We start from the raw sequence: 21,743 nt of genomic DNA on the forward strand, positions 1-21,743 counted from the left end.
GCTTTCTCAGTTTAAATAAATGACAAAATATTGAGCAAAGATACCTCAGCTAGAGAGCTATTTTTCAGGTGTCTGATGAGGAGATATTCCATCTGTGTCACTGCAAACATGACATCTTGATTGAGGTTCAGTGATACGAGTGATCTCTGCAGTGATTCTGAGGCACATATTTAATCCCAAAGTAACAGTTAGCATCTGTACTAAACTTCTAGTTACAGCCTGATCCAGTTTTAGGGAGGCTGTTTGAAGCCGACTTAGAAGTCTGTGGCTCTGTGTGCACCTGCAGCAAGAGAGTACAAAATCAACTGTGTGTAGAACAGCAGGAAATCAGCACCAAGAGCTTCTCTGGAGGAAAAAGCTGAGAGGCAACAGCAGCAGCATCACCAGTGCTCAGTAATGCCCCTCATGAACTATTTCCAAGGGTGTGTGTATATCATGGACTCAGGTTACAGATGGAGAGTGGGATGCATGGTGTGATAAAGAGATTTGGCTAAGGTCACAGAGTCTCTCTTGGCATAACCAGCCAGAAAATGAGGTTCCTGAATCATTCTTCAGTATCCTCCCAATCATAGAAATCCATTCTGCTCTCATGGACTTAGCAAGGAGGACAGACAACCCCAGGCATGGAAAACAGCTGAATACCTCACATTAAAACAAAATAATGTATAAAGGTGGCATGAATGCCTCCTTGTGTAAAACCCTGTCATTTCAGAGGGAGCACAGAAGTGGGGTTAGGAGACACAGATGCTGCAGGCTTGCATAGCTGTCAGGGGTATGTGCTGTTTGAAAAAGCCCTGCTTAGAGATTCCCATTTCCTTCTGAAGCTTTAGTGGAACTGGCTCCATCAGACTGACAGGGCTTTAGAGAAGCCTCAGCTCCCTCAGCTGAATGACAAAGGAGAGTGTTCCAGATACCAGCACAGTGGATGCTGGGACTGCTTTTTCTCTGCTGTAAAAGAGAGAAAGAGTGCTAATGGTATGAGGAAAACATCCATATGGTGCAGAGCAGAACAGGGGGAAAATAAAGCAAGTTTACAGAATATGGTGAAATTTTAATGTGCAGAATTTTCCCTCTAAGCAATCATCCCAACAGAGGACAAGGCTTAATGACGATCTGCCAGCAGGGAAAACCTGGAACATCCAGCATCTACACAGACAGTCACCTGCCTGTAACGAGCAAAACCGTGTCAAGTATTCAGTGCACAAAACACTGTCCCGACCACAGGCAGGGCTCAAATGTGTTACTCTTGTCATTACATAAAGACATGCAAAAAGCAGTAACAAGGATTCCTTTACTGAAAGAACTGGATTAGGAAAACATGCAACTCCTTTGGGTTTCTTGGGTACACCTTTTTTTTTTTTTTTTTGCTTCTTTTAAGCAGCTATCATAAGTCTCTTTAATATACAACAGGGATCTCCTAGGGAAGAGGGCCAGTGGACCAGCAGTCTGCTCAAACACAGAAAGGCAGTGCTGGATTGACCCAACCCTGCCTCAGCAAGCAGTGTCTGAGACCCAAGAAAGAAACATCTGTCTTTTGGACATTTTAGTCCCAGTTTGTGATTATCATACAGACAATCACTTCAGGTGACTTTCTTGAAGAAAAAAAACCCACCCTATCTTAGCTCAACAGATAGACTTGAAAAAAAAAATAAAAATCTGTTTAAATCTTCATTACGTGAAGCTCCCACCTTTCCTGATCTCATTGTGGCAACTGCACAGCCCAGTGGTTAAATCCTGTACTTGTCTCACAGCGGAAGGTGCAACAGCCTTTGTGACCACGGGAGCAGTGCACCCACCGACAGCTGCAGGGACATTGCCACACTAATCCCAAGTACAGCTTTCAGCCAGTCGCTATGTCTGACCTGCTGCTTCTGCTATTAATTTTCACACTGCATCATAAGCCAGCTGCCTTCGCTTTCTGAATTCTAATGAGAAAAACACCCTCAGGGCATGTTCAAAAGGAAATATGAGAACTATGTTTGAAGATAAAATACCTTGCAAACACTGCCATCGTGTCGATTTCCAGCAATGAATGTCCTGCAGTCTAAAGGAGCTGCTATTGTGGCAGCTGAGGCACGAACTCCAGTTGTGATGCAACCAAAATCATTTACTGAGTGAGCTTACGGGCTTTTTATAGACCCCTGACTAGTGGTTGGTTAATTGTTAGTATTGGTTAGTTCCTTTTTATTACTTTTTGCAACATCATACGCTTTTCCTAACCAATCACATCATTGTTCATGGGCTTTTGCTTGAACAACTTGTTTGTTCTCAGATGCATAAGCACATTTCTCTGTTATCACTTTCTGCTACATTGTTACTTTCCATTTTCCCTTAAACACACATTATTTTGTCCCCTCAGTCCACGTTGGAGACTTGCATTAGCTCCTGGGAAAGTCCCGGGTACAACATTACATCTTTGCCTTCAGTATCTACATTTCTCAGAGATTATCTGGGTGTTCTAACTTCGACTCCTCTTTACTCCTATGATTTGCAGCTGATGAGGGTCAGGATGTTCATGCTCTTGTTCAGGTCTGCTGGCACAGCTTCTTGTGCAGCATTCCCCACATGCTGTCTACTGCACAAACCCAAGTTCATTCCTCTCATGAGCCATGCCTACCTGTTTTTCCAGCCATGGCTCTGTCACTGGGTATCAGGTTAGTGAAGCTGCTCTTCTGCCATTCTCATGTCCACAGCCACTGGGGAGGTGGCTGAAGCCACAATACCACAACTTCTCCTTCCCAGCCCCTCAGTGAGAGGTAACCACAGCTTCCCAATGCATGTGGTGGTAGAGCAGGTAGCAGCTCCTTCCCACCACCAGTAAGGATCTTGTGTGGTAGGACCAGTAGAATAGCAAGTAGAATTGCAACCCTGGACTTCAGCACGGCAAACTTTGGCCTTTTCAAGCAATTGCTAGGGGAAATCCCATGGGCTAGGCTGCTTGAAGGTAAAGGGGCCCAAGATAGTTGGTTGGCATTCAAGGACTGCTTTTTCTGAGCTCAAGATCAGAGCATCCCGACACGTAGGAAGTCAAGGAAGAGGGTCAGGAGACCTGCGTGGCTAAATAGGGAATTGCTGGGTATGCTCAAGTGGAAGAGGAGAGTTTACAGGTCATGGAAGGAAGGGCTGGCCACTTGGGAGGAATATAAGGCTGCTGCTAGAGGATGTAGGAAGGCAGCTAGGATGACTAAGGCCTCCTTGGAATTAAAGCTGGCGAGAGGGGTCAAGGACAGCAGAAAGAGCTTTTTCAAATACATGGCAGATAAAACTAACACCAGAGGCAATGTAGGCCTGCTGATGAACGGGACGGGTGCCCTGGTGACAGAAGATACAGAGATGGCAGAGTTACTGAATGCCTTCTTTGTCTCTGTCTACTCTGCCGGAGGCAGTCCTGAAGAGCCCTGTACCGCTGAGACCTCAGATGAAGACAGGTCAACGGAGCGGTTTGCCTTAGTCGATGAGGAATGGGTTAGAGACCAGTTGAGCAATCTGGACATCCATAAATCCATGGGTCCAGATGGGATGCACCCGCGGGTGCTGAGGGAACTGGCGGAGGTCATTGCTAGACCGCTCTCCATCATCTTTACCAAGTCTTGGGAAACGGGAGAGGTGCCTGAGGACTGGAGGAAAGCAAATGTCACTCCTGTCTTCAAAAAGGGCAAGAAGGAGGACCCGGGTAACTATAGACCAGTCAGCCTCACCTCCATTCCTGGGAAAGTGATGGAACACCTTATCCTTGGTGCCATCTTAAGGCATATCAAGGATAAGAGGGTTATGAGGGGCAGTCAACATGGCTTCACCAAGGGGAAGTCATGCTTGACCAATCTCGTAGCCTTTTATGAGGAAATAACACGGTGGATGGATGATGGCAGAGCAGTGGATGTGGTCTACCTTGACTTCAGCAAAGCGTTTGACACAGTCTCCCACAGCATCCTCACAGCTAAATTGAGGAAGTGTGGTCTGGATGATCGGGTAGTGAGGTGGACTGTGAACTGGCTGAAGGAGAGAAGCCAGAGAGTTGTAGTCTATGGGGCGGAGTCTAGTTGGAGGCCTGTATCTAGTGGAGTGCCTCAAGGGTCGGTACTGGGACCAATATTATTTAATATATTAATCAATGATTTAGATGAGGGAATTGAGGGTATTATCATCAAGTTTGCTGATGACACTAAGCTGGGAGGGGCGGCCGACACGCCAGAAGGCTGTGCTGCCATCCAGCGAGACCTGGACAGGCTGGAGAGCTGGGCAGGGAATAACTTGATGAAATATAACAAGGGAAAGTGTAGAGTCCTGCATCTGGGCAGGAACAACCCCAGGTTACAGTATAGATTGGGGAACGACCTGTTAGAGAGCAGTGTAGGGGAGAGGGACCTGGGGGTCCTGGTGGATGACAGGGTGACCATGAGCCGACACTGTGCCCTTGTGGCCAAGAAGGCCAATGGCATCCTGGGGTGTATTAGAAGGGGGGTGGTTAGTAGGTCGAGAGAGGGCCTCCTTCCCCTCTACTCTGCCCTGGTGAGACCTCATCTGGAATATTGTGTCCAGTTCTGGGCCCCTCAGTTCAAGGACAGGGACCTGCTGGAGAGAGTCCAGCGCAGGGCAACTAAGATGATTAAGGGAGTGGAGCATCTCCCTTATGAGGAAAGACTGAGGGAGCTGGGTCTCTATATTTGGAGAAGAGGAGACTGAGGGGTGACCTTATTAGTGTATATAAATATATAAAGGGGGAGTGTCACGAGGATTGAGCCAGGCTCTTCTCAGTGGCAAACAATGATAGGACAAGGGGTAATGGGTACAAACTGGAACACAAGAGGTTCCACTTAAACTTGAGAAGAAACTTCTTCTCAGTGAGGGTGACAGAACACTGGAACAGGCTGCCCAGGGCGGTTGTGGAGTCTCCTTCTCTGGAGACATTCAAAACCCTCCTGGACATGTTCCTGTGTAAACTTATCTAGGTGTTCCTGCTCCGGCAGGGGGATTGGACTAGATGATCTTTTGAGGTCCCTTCCAATCTCTAGTATACTGTGATACTGTGATACCATTCCTCCTGGGCACATCTAGAGATATGGGGGACAGGATATTCCCTTCACTTTCCAGTTACTTTCCAAGGTCTCCTCCATTCCTGGGAGGGATGTCTACACCAGGTATAGGCTCACAATCAAACTTACCCCGTTCAAATGGCTGATGAGAATCTAGGTCATGTCTATGATTTCACCATTAACAGTAGCAGAAGCAGGGCCTGAAGCAAAGCTTCCAGATCTACTGCAAGTCCCTAGGGGTGCAATTTTATCAGAGGATACAAAATATCACTGACTAAAATTGTTAATGGACTGTAAACTCCGAGTGAAAATAGCCTTTCAAAGGTGGTGAGGCAAAGTTTAGTACTTACATACACTGTGTTTATATTTGAGAGACATAGCAACAAACAAACTTTCCTGAAGCATGTAGCTAAATGCATGAGGCTCGTTAACACTTCTCAAGTCAGGTCAAAACCAACACAACCCGATCACTTGGGAGCAGCCATCTCTGAGAGCTTCAGAGACAGCCAGCCATAGGATCTAGGAGGTCTATACAGAATTAGGAAACCATGTTTTGTCCTGAGGATTACATTATAGCAGCACCTTACTCATCTGTTAAACTGTTTATAGCTCTAACAAACACAGAGAGATGAAATATCACAGACCTAAATAAAGAGAGAAAAATGATGAAGAGCTGCACACTGTGGTAACACTCGGTTTATAGGCTGGAGGGAAGGAATGCCATCCAGACGGACCTTGACACGCTTGTGAGGTGGGCTGATGCCAACCTCATGAAGTTTAACCATGCCAAGTGCAAGGTCCTACACCTGGGTCGGAACAATCCCAGGCACAGCTACAGGCTGGGCACAGAAGAGATTCAGAGCAGCCCAAGGAGAAGGACTTGGGGGTGCTGGTCGATGAGAAAATGAACATGAGCCGGCTTCAGTGTGCGCTTGCAGCCCAGAAAGCCAACTGTATGCTGGGCTGCATCAAAAGGAGTGTGACCAGCAGGTCAAAGGAGGTGATCTTGCCCCTTTATTCTGCTCTCGTGAGACCACACTTGGAGTATTGTGTGCAGTTCTGGTGTCTTCAACATAAAAAGGACATGGATCTGTTGGAACAAGTCCAGAGGAGGCCGCAAGGATGGTCAGGGACTGGAGCACCTCCCATATGAAGATAGGCTGAGAAAGTTGGGGCTGTTCAGCCTGGAGAAGAGAAGGCTGCGTGGAGACCTCAGAGCAGCCTTCCAGTATCTGAAGGGAGCCTATAGGGATGCTGGGGAGGGGCTCTTCATTAGGGACTGTAGTGACAGGACAAGGGGTAATGGGTTAAAACTTAACCAGGGGAAGTTTAGATTGGATATAAGGAGGAAATTCCTTTGTATTAGGGTGGTGAGGCACTGGAATGGGTTGCCCAGGGAGGTTGTGAATGCTCCATCCCTGGCAGTGTTCAAGGCCAGTTTGGACGAGGCCCTGGGTGATATGGTTTAGAGCGAGGTGTCCCTGCCCATGGCAGGGGGGTTGGAACTTAATGATCTTAAGGTCCTTTCCAACCCTAACTATTCTATGATTCTATAATATAGGGAGATGGTTAGAGCAAGAAACAAGCTGCTGATATGATACTTGAATGCACAAAAGACAGTACGCTCTGGCCCCAGCATGGAAGAGTTGCATCCTCTCTTATGGCCCTCCTGATTAAGAGAAACAATTTGAATGGATTGAATTATGGGGTTAAAGTCACCTGGGAAAAGAAAGAAAAAGAAGTTGATGTTTTACATGCACGAGTCTATCTGGAACAGAATTTACCTGTCATCTGAAACTTCTCAGGCAGGCTGCCTTACAGCCACAAGACTGTGCTTGGTGCAGAGTATTTCTTTTCACTATCAAACATTTTCCCAATAGCAAAATATTATGTTTATTGAGAGCAAAGCATTGGTGATCCAGACACTCAGAACAGCTTGAGCGGCACGAGGGAATGTGTAGCTGTGCTCCGTGTTTTCTATTTTTACAGGAAATAACATTATGACTGAACCAGAAAGCAGATGGGCGGTAATCTGACTGTTGTCAAACATCGCAGATACGTATCTGTTGGTTGGATGGACGTTTCTATTGCTTTGGCATACAGGAGATAGTGGCACAGGAAACATTTTTTTTATATATACTGTTTTCCACCTTTCTTAGTAGTGATTATTTCAGACAACAAAGATGAAGAGATGCTGAAAAAGAGCTGAAAGGCAGGAACCCACTTGAAGACAAAGCTGGGCTAGCAAATCAGCACATCTATCAAAGAGACGACCTGATTTTGTATTACTATGGGTAATTTATGTTCTCCATCACAAAGGAAAGTACTATCACAAAGCATGCAGCAGTGTTTGCATTCCTATTATGTCTTAACCTCATGAGAGGAAGTTGAACCAGGAAGACAAGGTACCAGATCCACTCTCCTCAGAAGACTAGAAGTGATCCTGGGAACTAAATATGTGTTATCCCAATATAGGAAGCCTTTTTGTCCTCAGAAACTCAGGCATAACCCAAATCCCCTTGTGAGTAGGACTAATGTTCTGTAGAATCTAAACTATGCTCAAGGCCACACATACTCGCATTGCCACAAACACCAGAAAAAGTGCTTCAGAACAAACCAGATTTATCTCTCAGCTTGGTAAGAACTGAGCTGAGGCACTCTATATACATCTACTAAGGCATTATCTGAAAAGCCTACTTACTCCTCAATATCTGAATGACCACTGAGCATTCAACTCCCACCTCAGGGAACAAAATGTTTGAAGAGCACATGGTGAAATGGGATTCCAATATAAAGCTTCAATTTTAACATAAATTACTTGAGAGAAATCTTAAGACATGCTCTTTCAGACACTTCCTATGCTCAGAACCATGTTGCAGGCTTCAGAAATAGGTGGGTTATCCAGGAACCGTGATGATGTTCCACTTCCCATCATTGCTACAAGCACCACCAGTAGGAACAAGAAACTTGAGGAGAATTTCCTGACCCAGGGACACGTCCTGGGAAAAGGAATGCCAAGAAATCCTGTAAAACAGTGCAAGACAACCCCAAATCTCCAGGAAACAATCGAAAAAGGGCCCCATTTTTCTCCTCTCCAGTCTGTTTCACAATAAATTTAAGCCATTTAACTCCAAAGCACTAAGCATCTCTACATCCTAAGTCATTTGGCTCCAGATAGCGCATTCATTTCAGGGGAGATAAGCTTCTCTCTCAGCTACCGAATTGCAGCAGAAAACCAAGAGTGGCCTGAGGCTTCCTCTGGGTTTTTACTGAAGTTGGTTACTTTATATTTCAACTTTAGGTTAGAGGCTAAAACATTTCCACTGCTGTATTACTGCTCATGGCCATGCCCACGAGATTAGTATCAGTATGATTTTTCACCTAGACAGGCCTCAGGGAGTTGCCTGGCATTCCAAGGACCACAATGGCTGAGCCTCCTTAGAGGAGATTTAAAGCACTTTGTTGCTCAGCATCTTGCATCCTACTGGTGCTTTCCAGCCCATGCCTGGAAGGTGTATTCATCTACAGTAGGAAAAGCACAGAATTCTGACTCTATGGCTAAAGCTGAGCAAACAGTTCCATCAATTAAACACAACAGTCATATTTAATCTCATTCAAAATCAGAGAAGTCTTTATACAAGACCAGGAGCACATCAGTACTCCTAGCCCATAAATGCTTGGAGAACCACAGCAAAAGTGCAGTAAACACAACTACAGTTAAACTACCATTGCTGCTTCATGCAGGTTACCGATTACCATCTGGGTTCCTGAATTGCAAGGTTTAAAGATACAGAAGCATACTTTTGATCTTACAACCTTTATTTTCTTCCCCTCCAAACCACATTAGCAATTTATTTTGCAAAAGTGCTTAAGTAAGCTCAACTAATTATTACAAATACCTTTTAGGTCACATCACACTCAGTGAGGTGTCTTGCATCATGCTGTGCCTACTCAAGCAGGCAAGACTGAAACTGAAGGACTCCCCTGCACCCTGCAGGGATCCTCTGCCAGCCCCAGGACTCCAAATATAAATTTAAGGGTATGTTTAAAAGTGATTTTTAAATGCATTCCAGCTCTGCACACCATTTCCACAAGAGCAGCACAAAGACCCCTGACAATGCAAATTCTCTTTATAAATAAGCATATCCCAGCCTTTATAAATGCTGCTATCAGGAAAACTGGCTAGCCTGGATTTGGAGAAGGCTGAGGTCCTCAATGACTTCTTTGCCTCGGTCTTCACTGGCAAAGGCTCTGACCGCACCACCCAAGTCTTGGAAGGCAGACGTAGGGACTGTGAGAATGAAGACCCTAGGCCCACTGTAGGGGAGGAACTGGTTCAAAACCATCTTAAGAACCTGAACATGCACAGGTCCATGAGACCTGATGAAATCCATCCATGGGTCCTGAAGGAGCTGGCAAATGAAGTTGCTGAGCCGCTGGCCATCATATTTGAAAAATTATGGCGGGGGGTTGGAACTGGATGATCTTAAGGTCCTTTCCAACCCTAACTATTCTGTGATTCTATGATTTGATATTAAACATAACAAACTACTCCTTTTTCAGACTAAAATTGCAAATATTTCAAACCCAGGAATCCTCTCCACCCCTGCTCTCTGCTGAATTTCTTTATTACTTTGCCACTGGTGGTATCCCAATAACCTGCCTGATCAAAAGCCTAACCACAAGCCTCTCCTTCCTACCTTTCCCAAGAGCAATACCTTCTGACTTGTTTCTCTTTTCTACTAAGACAATGACAAGGAGGATTTCATCATCAACTGAGAGGTATAAATCACAAACTGAAGGCTGTCACAGCAGATTTTGGAGTGCGATCCTCAGAGCACACCCACCAGCCAAGCTGGAGAAGGTGCTTCCCATAACAATTCTCTTTCCTATGAAGGACTCCCATGTATACACTTCCCAACACTCCTTGTTTCCCAGCCAACCAAGGTGTAAATCGACAGTGCAGCTTTCTGTAGACACCACACAAACTGGTTATAACTGAAGATATCTGCCAGTCCACGTCTTCTGGGGTTTAGGATTAATTTTGTTTTAAGGCAGAATATTTTGCTTTGGATATTGGCATTAGCCTGAGGGCAACAAAGGAATTCTGCTCCTTCTGTGAGGCTTACAGAGAAGGTTTGCTTTTAAAAAATGAAGTTCTAAAGCCTGATGAAATCTACTGTATGCTGGGTTCTGCGATATGCTGTAGGAAACAATGGCTATCTATGGACAGCATTCGTTTTTAACCTATCTCCTAACCCCCTCAGCATCATTTCTGCAGCCAATGTAAGAACTATATGACCTGAATATTAACTTTGACTTCAGCGGGTCTTCAGAAGGGTATTTTTGTGTAGTTCTTCAACCTGGAGTTTCTTTCCAAAATCCTGTCTATACCTTAGACTACATCCAGGGTTTATTTTTAAGGATTTATTTTTGATTTGTCAGTATTCATACTCACATCTACAAACTTTTTTATCTGGTAACATGTAAAAACCCTTGAAAGAGGCATACATTTAAAACAGAAATGCTGAAATACAAGCCTGCTTTTCACTGCAACAAGACAGGTGGTGTTCTCACATCAAACCCCTTACCCATTAGTGAGTTCAGAGTTTCTTAAAATACGAGAAATACTACACAGCCTTGTTACACTACAGGGTATTTATTCCACTGATAGTGTGCAATGTGCCAGGTTCAAAATGATGCTTATTACTCTCGGAGGCAATGAACAAACTGTTTAAAGAGTGTGGACACTGCTCCTTGTGTAGAAATCCCCAAGCCAAGGTTGATGAGGGCAGTGTGGAGGGGGAATACAGCTGGGTACCAAAGGGAAGAGCTCAGTACATGTGTATGAAAAGGCACATAAATATCACATGTCATGATAGGGTCAACAGTACTCACATGCATTAGAGGCTGATCAGCTGCTGCAGAGGAAGAGAATCTGGTCACCCAAGTTTTGGAAACCGAACTGAGTTCAAAAGCCAAAAAAGGGAAATTGGAATAAAAAGGCTTAGAAAGCACCAAATTTAGAAGTATAACCCTTCTATGGTGAAATATCTATTCTGTACCAAGAACAGGATACAAGTTGAGCTATAAAACCGGTAGCCATGAGGTGTTCAAAAGTGGATGTGAATGCATACTGAGGTTGTTTTCTCTGGTATGTCCGAAGAGACAGATGAGCATGACCAAAGCCACTGTAAGCTTTCAGAAGAAAAAAAACATACAGCAGCTACTACAAAATTATTGGTCATTCAGAGATAGAAATATAACATATGTGGATCTAGTAACACATTTTGCTATCACACGAAATCTCAGCTTTACTCTAGAAGTGAGGCACTCACTAGCATGGGAAAAAGCTTTCTTGTTATTTCATCCTCAAAATGGTAGTGGTGATATAGTTGTGAAGAAGATGTATCTTCTTTTCTCAGTTGATAAAAAACATCCTAACATCAGTCAACACAAGTGGAAAGGAAAAGAGCCAAACAGAAGTTTCTTAGCATTCATATAAAATATTGCTGGTTGATGCTAATCGCAATTGAAACAAGATAACTACATGCATAAAATCTAGAGTGGTGCAGATCTACTCTATGAATTTGAGGACAGTGAGTAGCTTTTACAGTGTCTAGCTCAAATATGAAAAGAATCTGTGTTTGGAAAGCTTCACAAGACAGCCTTGTCTACCATTTTCTGTATATTGATCATCCATACCTCACCTGTCATTAGCATTACAAAAATAGCACTGATCTGAACAGATACCACAAAAGGGGCATACAGAAATATTATATAAAAGATCTTTGGTGCTGGTACTGGTACAGGAATAGGGATCAGAGATTAGGACAACAGAATACTTCATAATAAAGACTTCTAAAGAAGCCACAGTTTGATTTACACAGGCAACACTTGAAGCTAATGCCAGAATTTGACAAGAGGTGAATGCAATTGTTCCTGGAGACAATGGGAGAATAAATGAGAGAAAGAAAAAGCCAAAGGAAATAAATTTCAACTCTGACACAATAAACATGACACCATCTCAACAGATTCCACTCATTCCAATGCAAGGAAGCTTGCAAGGCCCAGAGGTTTCTTTTACTGCTAGCAATTGTCACAGAGCAAGGGTTAGGTAGGAAGCAAAGCATGCCTGTCCAATTGCGGTATCTTACTGGCTTACAGAAAGATCCTATTGCCAGGTGATTAATAAATGACCTGCAAAGTAAGCTTTCAGCATGTGACCTGGTAACTCGGCCTCGTGCAAGAGGAAGGACAGAAATGTTTGTATCTGGAATCTATCATAACTAGAGAAGTCATTTAAATGAACAAAAACCTCCAGCTAAAAGGCTGAATTACGCTTTAGAATATCAGTAATGTGAGCATTTCGCATTATCTCCATCCAGTCTTTGCTTAAGGAAGAACCAGAGAAACAGTAGCTTGCATAATAATTCTTAGTAACATATTCAGTTCCGTGGCATTCACATCTGCTGTGAACAGAAAGATGGCATTGTGTCTGCATAGCCACGTCAGGCTGCAATTGTGTTATCCATTCCATTTTCATTTTCATTTCAAATATTAGACCTCAAAAATCAAGACAGCACTCTGACCTTGCTACCAGGCTGGCACAGCTGGAAGAAGGCTTACTTTGTTCACACCCATTCCCAAACTGCGCAGTTCAAGCAGCCCCATCCAGACTTACCTGCAAGAAAACAGAACACAAACTTGGGGTTACAGCTTCCAACTTTACAAAAATCTACCACTAAGAAGTAAAAATAAATGTAAAAATAAATGGCAGATCCCTGAAAATTTCCCTAGCACTGAAGAGTTAAAACAACTTTTTGCAGTGTAATGAATGATTTATTTAACTGTACTTTTCTCATAGCCCTTAAATGATTCATAATTTCATCCTGGTAATTTAATTACAAAAGGTTGCATTGCCAAAGGGCAAAACAAAAGATCTGTTGACTTTCTTCTTATTACGAAGTACTGTTTTATCTGTTCATATAGTCTTGCCTCCCTCCCTCCCCCTCCCCAGCTTTCCCTTCCCTTGCTGCTTCCCAATGCAACAGAGCATTCCAGCATTGCTGAAAACAACACGACTGAGTGCAAGGATGACCAGATTAGGAAGATGGGGTTTGCACACTTGTAATTGAGCTTTGAAAAAGAAGAAAAGTAATAAGCCACCAGTCATGTGGTGAACTTCTGTTTCTTCAATGGAAGCAAGTGCTTGGACCCCAAACCATCAAGTGGAATCAGCTAAGCTTTTATAGCAATGTCCTTACATCAGCCTCCCATCAGTTTTCTTCACAGAAGGAGATCTGGGTGAGCAGTGTTTGGCAGAAGCATTTCTGCCATTTGCCAAAGCCCATTAAATTCATTAACGGTGGTTTAATAAGCATCATGGGGAAGGCCTCTCCCACCATGGGTGGCAGGCTGCCATCTCCAACTCCAAGTGCTCCATGTGGAGCTCCCACTCCAGGTTTCACAGATGTCTAACACAACTGGCTGCAGAGTGCATCCATACAATGTAGAGCCCACAGCACAGTATGCTCGTCCATAAACCCCAAGGATGACAAGGACACAGAGGGTTATCCCACAGCCCCAGGTGCCACAATAAGCATTCTCCAGGAGCTGCCACACAGGAGCTGCTGTGCAGCTCCCACCTGCAGCACTGGGGTTTCATCTGCCACTGCATGTCTCTGAAGAGCTCTGTAGCTTCTCATGGTAAAACCTGACTGGTTGTTTGCTTTCTGTCCCCAGTGTCAGCATATTTCAGCAGCTCTGTAGGAAACACCAGTCTGTTTTTCAGAGACAGGAAGGTGGAGACTTGCCTACTATGCTTCTACCATAAGATGTGACTATCAGAGGGTGTTTGTCTCCCCATGGCAGATGGACATGCCTGATCTCCTTCCTCCCCATCCCATCCCCAGGAGGCAAACCCTGAGCATCTCCACAGTTTCTCAACTCTGAATTGGTGGGGGAACAGAGGTGACTGACATGGGGGGTCTGCCTCAGCGGGGGTAGTGGGGTCTGCTAGGAGCCACCCCCCCAGGGGACAGTGATTCCATCACTGAAATGAGAAGGGGCAGGTAGTCCAAGAAGTGCTCCTCGGCTGAAAACAGAAGTTTTACACAGAAAAGGTGCTGAAAAAAAAATGATGAAAAAAAATGACTTCCAGGCTCAGCACTCTGCCCCTAAGATTTTATGACAGCCCCATGCACTCAGTACTTAGAATGTCAGAAGGCAACAGTGATGTTTCTTGCCAGGTAGGTGTTACACGGTGCACTTGGACCCGACCGGAGTCAGTGCCTGGAAAGGTAAATCCAACAGAAATCTAGAAAGGATCTTAACCCCACCTGGTGGCATTGATATAATTGTCAAGAAACAAGAGTAAAGAGCAGGCAGTCAGCTTTAGTTTGGAAATCCCATTTGCTCCAAATTGCATTTCAGTTCTACTATAACGGGATGACAGTATTTGGTATCTGCCACTGACAGTCAATGGCAGATCCAGTTTAAACACCCTCAGATTCCTGGCGTCCAAACTGCATAAAAGACTTGGCAATTTCCTGACCAGAGAGCTGCTGGTGCAGCTTCTGCTGCTCAGTTTGTGGCCTCCCCATCCCGCTGAAGTTTACAGCTGCTTCCCGGCGCCTCCTGGGGATGATTTAACGCTGGGCAACGGAAGGAGACTGCTGCCATCTGCTGCCACTGCTCCGTGCAGGCACAGCCATCGCTCCGACTGTCAGCCCAGAAACAGGAGAAATGGGAAAGGAGGAGAGCTATACAAATTCAGGTTTAACTCTAGCAGGAATTCCCCTCCTTTCCTGGTGAATAAATGACTCCAGTTTGTGCTTTACTGGCTTTGCACAGTAACACTCAGAATTTCAAAGTTATTATTTGGGCAATCCTACAGCAACCTTATGTCAATATACAAATAAACTGATGGTTGCATGTGCAATCCCTGAAAAATCTTGTCTGTCCTACAGAAATCAGCATCTGTGGCCCAATCCTCACGACTAACACCACAGCAAATACGGCTCGGTGGGTGACAGCAAACAGAGGAAAAAGGGGAGATGGATTTTAGGTGGGTTTTACGGAAGCAGAGGCAGCCTGCTCTCCCAGCCCGGGGTGGCATTAGCCCCTAGTGCCCCTGAGCAGGGCTAGGCAGCAGCAGGATCAGCATAGCCAGAGCTCAGGGAAAGCAATGTGGAAGCCAGAGCCAAGGAAGCAGCAGGTAGGAGACCCAGGGCCTCTCTTCTGTTGTTGTATTGTTTCATTTTGTTTATTTTCCCAATCTCCAGCCAATGCAATCCCAGATAATGACAGGGAACACCTAAAAGGCAGAGAGATCAGCCCCAGCGTAGCTCTGGGTGCTACCAAGCTGGAGCAGCCAAGGCTGACTGGCCTGCAGCACAGATTGAGGCCAGCACCAGCCAAGAGCATCCTTTAGTGCTTGTTTCATAACACAACTTTGCCAGGCTGAGTCAAAGCACTTATAACTTTCATCCAAATGTCATCGATGCATGTTAAAACATGCAAATATAGTCACAAGCATTTCATCTTATTTGTGTTATTAATTGAATTTCCGCCCCTAAAAGTAACTACTGGCAGAAAGTGCTGAGAGGTGATAAGAATGTCTCAGTGCCTGTCCCAGCATCTGTCCCAGCCACAGGTCAGCAGCTGAACCATGTTGTCCCTGGTGATAGCAGGATGTAAGTCACAGCCTCTTCTAGTGAGTGTGGAAGGGCAATGGCCATGGAGAAGAAAGGACTAGGGTAAAAGGTAAGAGGGGTATGATGGAGGGTGCTGGTCTGACATGGTTGATACTAGATCAGCTGCAAGGAGATGAAAGGATAGCTCTTGAAAATGAACATGTAGGAAGAACATAAAGATACAATGTCCAGACTGAAAAGACACAGCTATACCAAGAAGCCATTTGTGCCAGCTGCTGGTAGCATCCACAAGGTGCTTTCACGGCTTTTTCTCCTTGCCCTCTTTTATCCAGCACGGCACTGGTATGACATCCAAGTCAGGAATACTAAAAGTATTTGTTGGTCCCTTACTAAGGACTATCCTAAAGAGCATTTATTTCTCCTTCTGGGAGGACACAAGATTACGCAAGTCTTAAACCCAACAGTTACCTGCAGACCTTTCAGCCTGAAGTCAAAGGATGGTGGTGCATTGCCTTCTGGCTAAAACCATCTACACCAGATGCCTTGGTTTTACCTTCTTACATAGCATAAAGCATGTACTTAAGAGTCCATGGGGACCCTGTGATAACTGCCAAAAATTGTAGGTCCTGCACTGCTTAATATTGTTCTTTCAGATAAGGGCACCCTTTATGCTCAACACTTCTTTCAGTTTTATACCCAGATTAGGAAAGTAACTTAAACTCAAAGCACTTGGTCAGATTCACACTTCTCTCCTGAGCAGCAGAGGCCTGTCTAAGTGACCAGTGCCCATGTCACAGGCTCATTGCGACAGTAGCACTTGGCTATTCACACACTGCATTTCCCACCTAACACAGATGTTACGGAGAAAACAAGAAAAGCAAAACCTCAGTCTGCTTTAGAGACTGCTGAGACATCTTCCTCCAGGTACAGAGAAAACACTGGAGAGGGGCTGAGTTTTTTCACCACATAATCCACTTTGTAGGTGCTTTCGTAACAGCATCTATTTATGACTAAATTGACAAGCCCGTGATGAAAACCATAACCCTGAAGCTAAAGGAGCTTTACATTCTCAGGGTTGTTTTATGAGGAAAACCCTATAGTAACACAGACACCTTTCAGAGTAAATTACCAACCATTTGCCAGTGGCATGGACAGACACCAGAGCTCCAGGGCACAGAAACAATTAACAGTTCATCTGCAGCAAACACATTAATACGTGACCAGTGTTTCGTATCTCCACTTCCAATTTCTTTGCATTTCACAACAAAACTTGTTATTCTGTGTCCATTTCACTTCTACACCTCCTGAGGATATAGAACTGTTACCTTAGTTGTAATACGTGTCTTAATGTGATCTCTTAGTACCCCTCTATGTATATGCAAACTGTGCTTGTCACAAATATCAAAGGCCTTGTGCCAGCTCTCTGGCACATGAAAAAGGAAGCAGATCCCAGCTGGACAGTTCATCTCAGGGAGGTTCTGGGAAGCAGCAATGGATAAGAAAGCATCCCGGAGTCTGGGAACTACCCAGTTTAAAGGGCATAGGCAGTGTGATGAACACATGGTTCATCTTAACGCTACTGATAGCCCACTGCTCCAAACCCAAATTAGCATAGCACAAATACTACAGGACAGGTTATATTCCACCTGGTTAACCCCCATTTAGCAAAGCATTCAGGCATTTAGCTATTCCCAACTTTGTTCAGAGTGCTCAAGGATATACCCAGCTTTCTGGCTGATGATATCTAAGCACATGCCTAATTACTGATGGAAAAAGGTCTGGAGATGCTGCAATGATGGATAACACAGAAAGCCTGAAGTGAAGGCAAGATCCTACTTAAAAGTGAGCAACTAAACTAAATGAGCTACACCTCTTGTAACTGCTAGATCAGAATATTTTGCAGACTGCCCATCCATACATAGAACACATTTCAAGCAAAGCCTAGTTCCTAGCTTTATGGTACTAAAGGCTGTTCTTAATATTGCCTTTATTTAACTAACCCAAGACACAAATCAAGTCTTGTCATTACCAGCCAACAATTTACAACCAGTGGAGACACCAGTGATTGGAGGCTGCAGTCCCTGGAAACGTTCTTTTCACCCTTTCCTTACTCCAGGGAAACTCCTCCTTGGGCTGAGGCAGTGGGTAGGGGTGAAGGACAGGCTGTATCAAAGGAAATTCCCTACTGGCCAAGTGAAATCCTAATAATTGAACTGTGCCCACAACACCATGTTTCTATCAACAGCAGACCTCACACTGTGAAACACTTGATAAAAGCATGAATACGTGTCTGGGATGCTCCAGAGATGAGTCCCTTCAGGTCTTTGGCTGTACCAAAGAATATATGGGGCAAGACCAAAACTATGATGCTAGTTTTTCTGTTACTCTGGTACTTCTCTCATGACAGGGAAAAACAAGAATTGTTTTTTCACATGAACCAATGACTTTGTTACAGGTATGAGAAAATAACCACCTTCACAACTTTTCCCCCTCCCCCAGGTACCAAGTGCAGCCCACTCTGCAGTGATGAATGTGCTTTTGAGAGACTGGGAAATCCTCCATTGAGTACACTTCTCCCTTGGTTTTCTGTGACAGTTAAAAAAGGCTTAATGAGCAGCCTAAGATTTCCTACCCCCAGTTTTCCATTTCCTGTGCTGTCAGAGGCAGCTGGCAGAGCAGCTGATAATCTAAACCAACTGACAGAAACATTTTTATAGAGACTTACATGAACTTACTTATCTCCAGTGAATTCATTTCCACTTCAAGTTTTCTACAGTCTCAAAGGCCATCCCCATTTCTCACTCCTGGGGCAGCACAGATGATATAAAGTGTTCTGTCATGATAGCATCAAAGTGAGAAAAAGCGTTAAATCTCCTCTCAGGTATGCAGGTGTTTCAAGCTCAGGAGTTTGCAGTAAATGTGAAGTTTATGTGGGTTTCATTTCCTTTATTTTAGTTTGAGTTACTGTGCACTAGCTAAATCATTCCCTGGTTTTAAGCACTTTGCGCATCCTCATTTCAGGAAGATTTATTTACAATACGCTACAGATACAACTCAGGAGTCTGATGACTGAGACCATCCCTCTGGTCCTCACTCACAACCAGTGCAAGGCACTCAGTGTCCCTCTTGCCTGGACTCCTGCAGCATCCTCACCCATGGTGCTGTGCTGATGGCACATGGTCACTGCCCAGCAAAACCACTGCTTTGCCTCAGATAGAGAATAATTGTGCCAGTGGTGGAAATTTCCCACAGCTTTCTTGACCTAAAAGGCAACTGCTGTCTTTGGATGGCTAGATGCAGTTAAGTAAGAACAACTGCATTGAAGAAACATGGAAAACAATTTTCAGCTTCACAAAACGAAGTAATGGCTCTTGAGGACTAGCCCTAGCAATTGCTTCAGGAGGGAAATGAGAAAGGAGCTAGCCCCAGGCAGATAGAGGTGGCAGAGGCAGGTAACAGATTAAGCAAACCAGCTGTCCTGAGCACTTCCATTTACACCTCTCCGTACAAATTCTCTTCCTCTCTGCAGAAACACTGGGAAATACAGCTCTCAAGAATGAAGCATGGTTTCCAAAGTGGCAAAGCACACATGGAATGGGAGTAATTTGGCTCTCCCACAGCATATTGCAGCAGTCCACCCACAGAGATGATGCTGGAAGTGAAGGGACTCATTACTCCCATTAAACATGACATTAAAGCTGTTCTCTGCCCTGCAGGGATGAAGGTCAGCATTCCTTTTCCTTGTCAAAACACCCTTAAAATTATCAACACTTCAAAAGTCACAGGGGAAAAAATAAAAAGAGACCAACAAAAATATATTTACATTTAGTAGGTTGAGGCCAATCTGATCAATTTCTAATAGCTAATTCTGACTTAAAAACAAACATAAAATGTTGCAGTGTTTTGGCTTCCATTTTGAAATGATGTTGGAGGAAAAGGCTGGCTGCATTTAACTTTAGAACTGGACTGTTATCCCCATAGCAGGGACACCCCTACCCCACCTACCCCTTCAGTGAAGTTTTGGTCAAAGCAAACTCCTATTTATTGATGCTTTGCTTTTGTTAGTAGAATTTGAATCTATCACTAGATATCTCCTGTCATAATATCAGCTCCACAAAGCTGGTATTTTAACAGCCATGCACTCTTAAGTGTTTGTCCAGTATTTTGTTATGCCTTGGCCTACTACAGAGAAAAGATCAAGCTCCAAGCTTACATCTATAGCCCTGACTCTTCTGGTATCATCTGCACTCTACAATATGAGTTTATTCCTCATAAGGCAGGTAATTGCATCAATTGCTGCTGCTTTTTGGATGGTTTTTGATCCTCAGTGCAGCTCACCAAATACACAGGCACAAGTTACGCTCATCATGTAAGCCTGCTGATTTCATATGAAGTTGAAAATCATCCACCAAGCCAGAGGATGGCTGTTTTCCGTGAGGAAATGAAATCCCAATGCAGTGAAATGAGACCCCTTTCAAATGAGGCCCAACCTTCAAGTGTAATTTGTGCAAACCAGAGTCCACTTTATCATAGAATCATAGAATAGTTAGGGTTGGAAAGGACCTTAAGATCATCAAGTTCCAAGCCCCCTGCCAGGGGCAAGGACCCCTCACACTAAACCATGGCACCCAGGGCTCTGTCCAACCTGGCCTTGAACACCTCCAGGGATGGAGCATTCACAACTTCACTGGGCAACCCATTCCAGTGCCTCACCACCCTAACAGGAAAGAATTTCCTCCTTATATCCAATCTAAACTTCCCCTGGTTAATGAGTTACTCCTTGTCCTATCACTACAGTCCCTAATGAAGAGTCCATTCCCAGCATCCCTATATGCCCCCTTCAGATACTGGAAGGGTGCTGTGAGGTCTCCATGAAGCCTTCTCCAGGGTGAACAGCCCCAACTTTCTCAGCCTATCTTCATATGGGAGGTGCTCCAGTCCCCTGATCATCCTCGGGGCCTCTTCTGTATTTGTTTCGACAGTTCCATGACCTTTTATCCTGGGTTCAGCAGTAGCAGTCATTTTTCTCCTTCTTAGTAGCTGATGCACTGCTGTGTTTTTGACTTTCAGCCTGGGAACAGCGCTGATAACACCGATGTTTTTAGTTGTTGCTCAGTAATGTTTAGTCTGATTAAGGATTTTCTGAGTCTCATTCTCTGCCAGGGAGGAGGGGAAGCTGGGAGGAAGCAGAGACAGGACACCTGACCCAAACTGACCAAAGAGGTATTCCATACCACAGCACGTCATGGCCAGGAGATAGAACTGGGGGCAGTTACCTGGAAGCGCTAGATGACTGCTTGGTCGGGCTGGGTATCGGTCGGTGGGTGGTGAGCGGTTGTATTCTCTTCCCTTGTTACTTCCTTTATCATTATTATTACTGGTGGCGGCAGCAGCAGTGGTTTTGTGCTATACCTTAGTTACTGGACTGCCCTTATCTCAACCCGTGGGAGTTACATTCTTTCGATTCTCCTTTCCATTCCTCTGGGACCGGGGGAGAAAGGAGTGGGGGGGGGGGGGTGGGGGGTGGGGGGAGGGTGGATGAGAGAGCGAGCTGCGTGGCTGATGACTTAAATCACACCACCTTTTTAACCACCTTTTCCTCCTAAGAGCCCCTGGAACAGTCTAGTGTCCAGAGGAATTGGATGCTCACCTGCGCTGCATGACCTAAGAGGACTATCCACAAAGCGTACACAGCCCAGTAGTCCTATCCTTGCCCATCTCTGTAAGACCCTCAAGAAAGAGCGAAAATGACCTACCTGTCACTGGAATAGGTCTTCATGCCTCCTAAGTGAGCTGACAGGACACTGCCATCCTAGTTCTTCAGAACAGCATGTCCCGCCATGTCACAAGGCTTTCTTACAATAATACAGAATCCCAGATCCCAGTACCATTTCTGTGGTGCTAATTTTGATAAACCACAACTATAAGGTTCCTCAGGCTCTCCTTGGATTTCACCTCCAGATATATCCATTTTTCTCTTTTCAGAGGAGACTATTACACTGATCAGCAGCTTTCACTCCAAATACTGCCTTTTGCAGGGGTCCCCGCAGAT

General features: G+C 44.7%; 1 protein-coding gene across 7 annotated transcripts in view; it reads right to left on the reverse strand.

Annotated features, from left to right (window-relative positions):
• The window catches only part of KCNIP1 (potassium voltage-gated channel interacting protein 1), a 404,820-nt gene that overhangs the window by 132,324 nt on the left and 250,753 nt on the right, over positions 1–21,743 (reverse strand). For 2 of the 7 annotated variants that reach the window (XM_061348415.1, XM_061348413.1), the window contains exon 2: positions 12,626–12,717. The exons of the other annotated variants lie outside the window; for them this stretch is intronic. The gene's annotated coding sequence lies outside the window, so the exon portion shown is untranslated. The remainder of the gene's footprint in view (positions 1–12,625; positions 12,718–21,743) is intronic. 7 annotated transcript variants of the gene reach the window in all.

The sequence above is a fragment of the Neopsephotus bourkii genome, unplaced genomic scaffold (assembly GCF_033783945.1).
Source record: "Neopsephotus bourkii isolate Nb327-2 ecotype Australia unplaced genomic scaffold, CSIRO-AGI_Nbou_v1 NB_357, whole genome shotgun sequence".
Taxonomy (NCBI): domain Eukaryota; kingdom Metazoa; phylum Chordata; class Aves; order Psittaciformes; family Psittacidae; genus Neopsephotus; species Neopsephotus bourkii.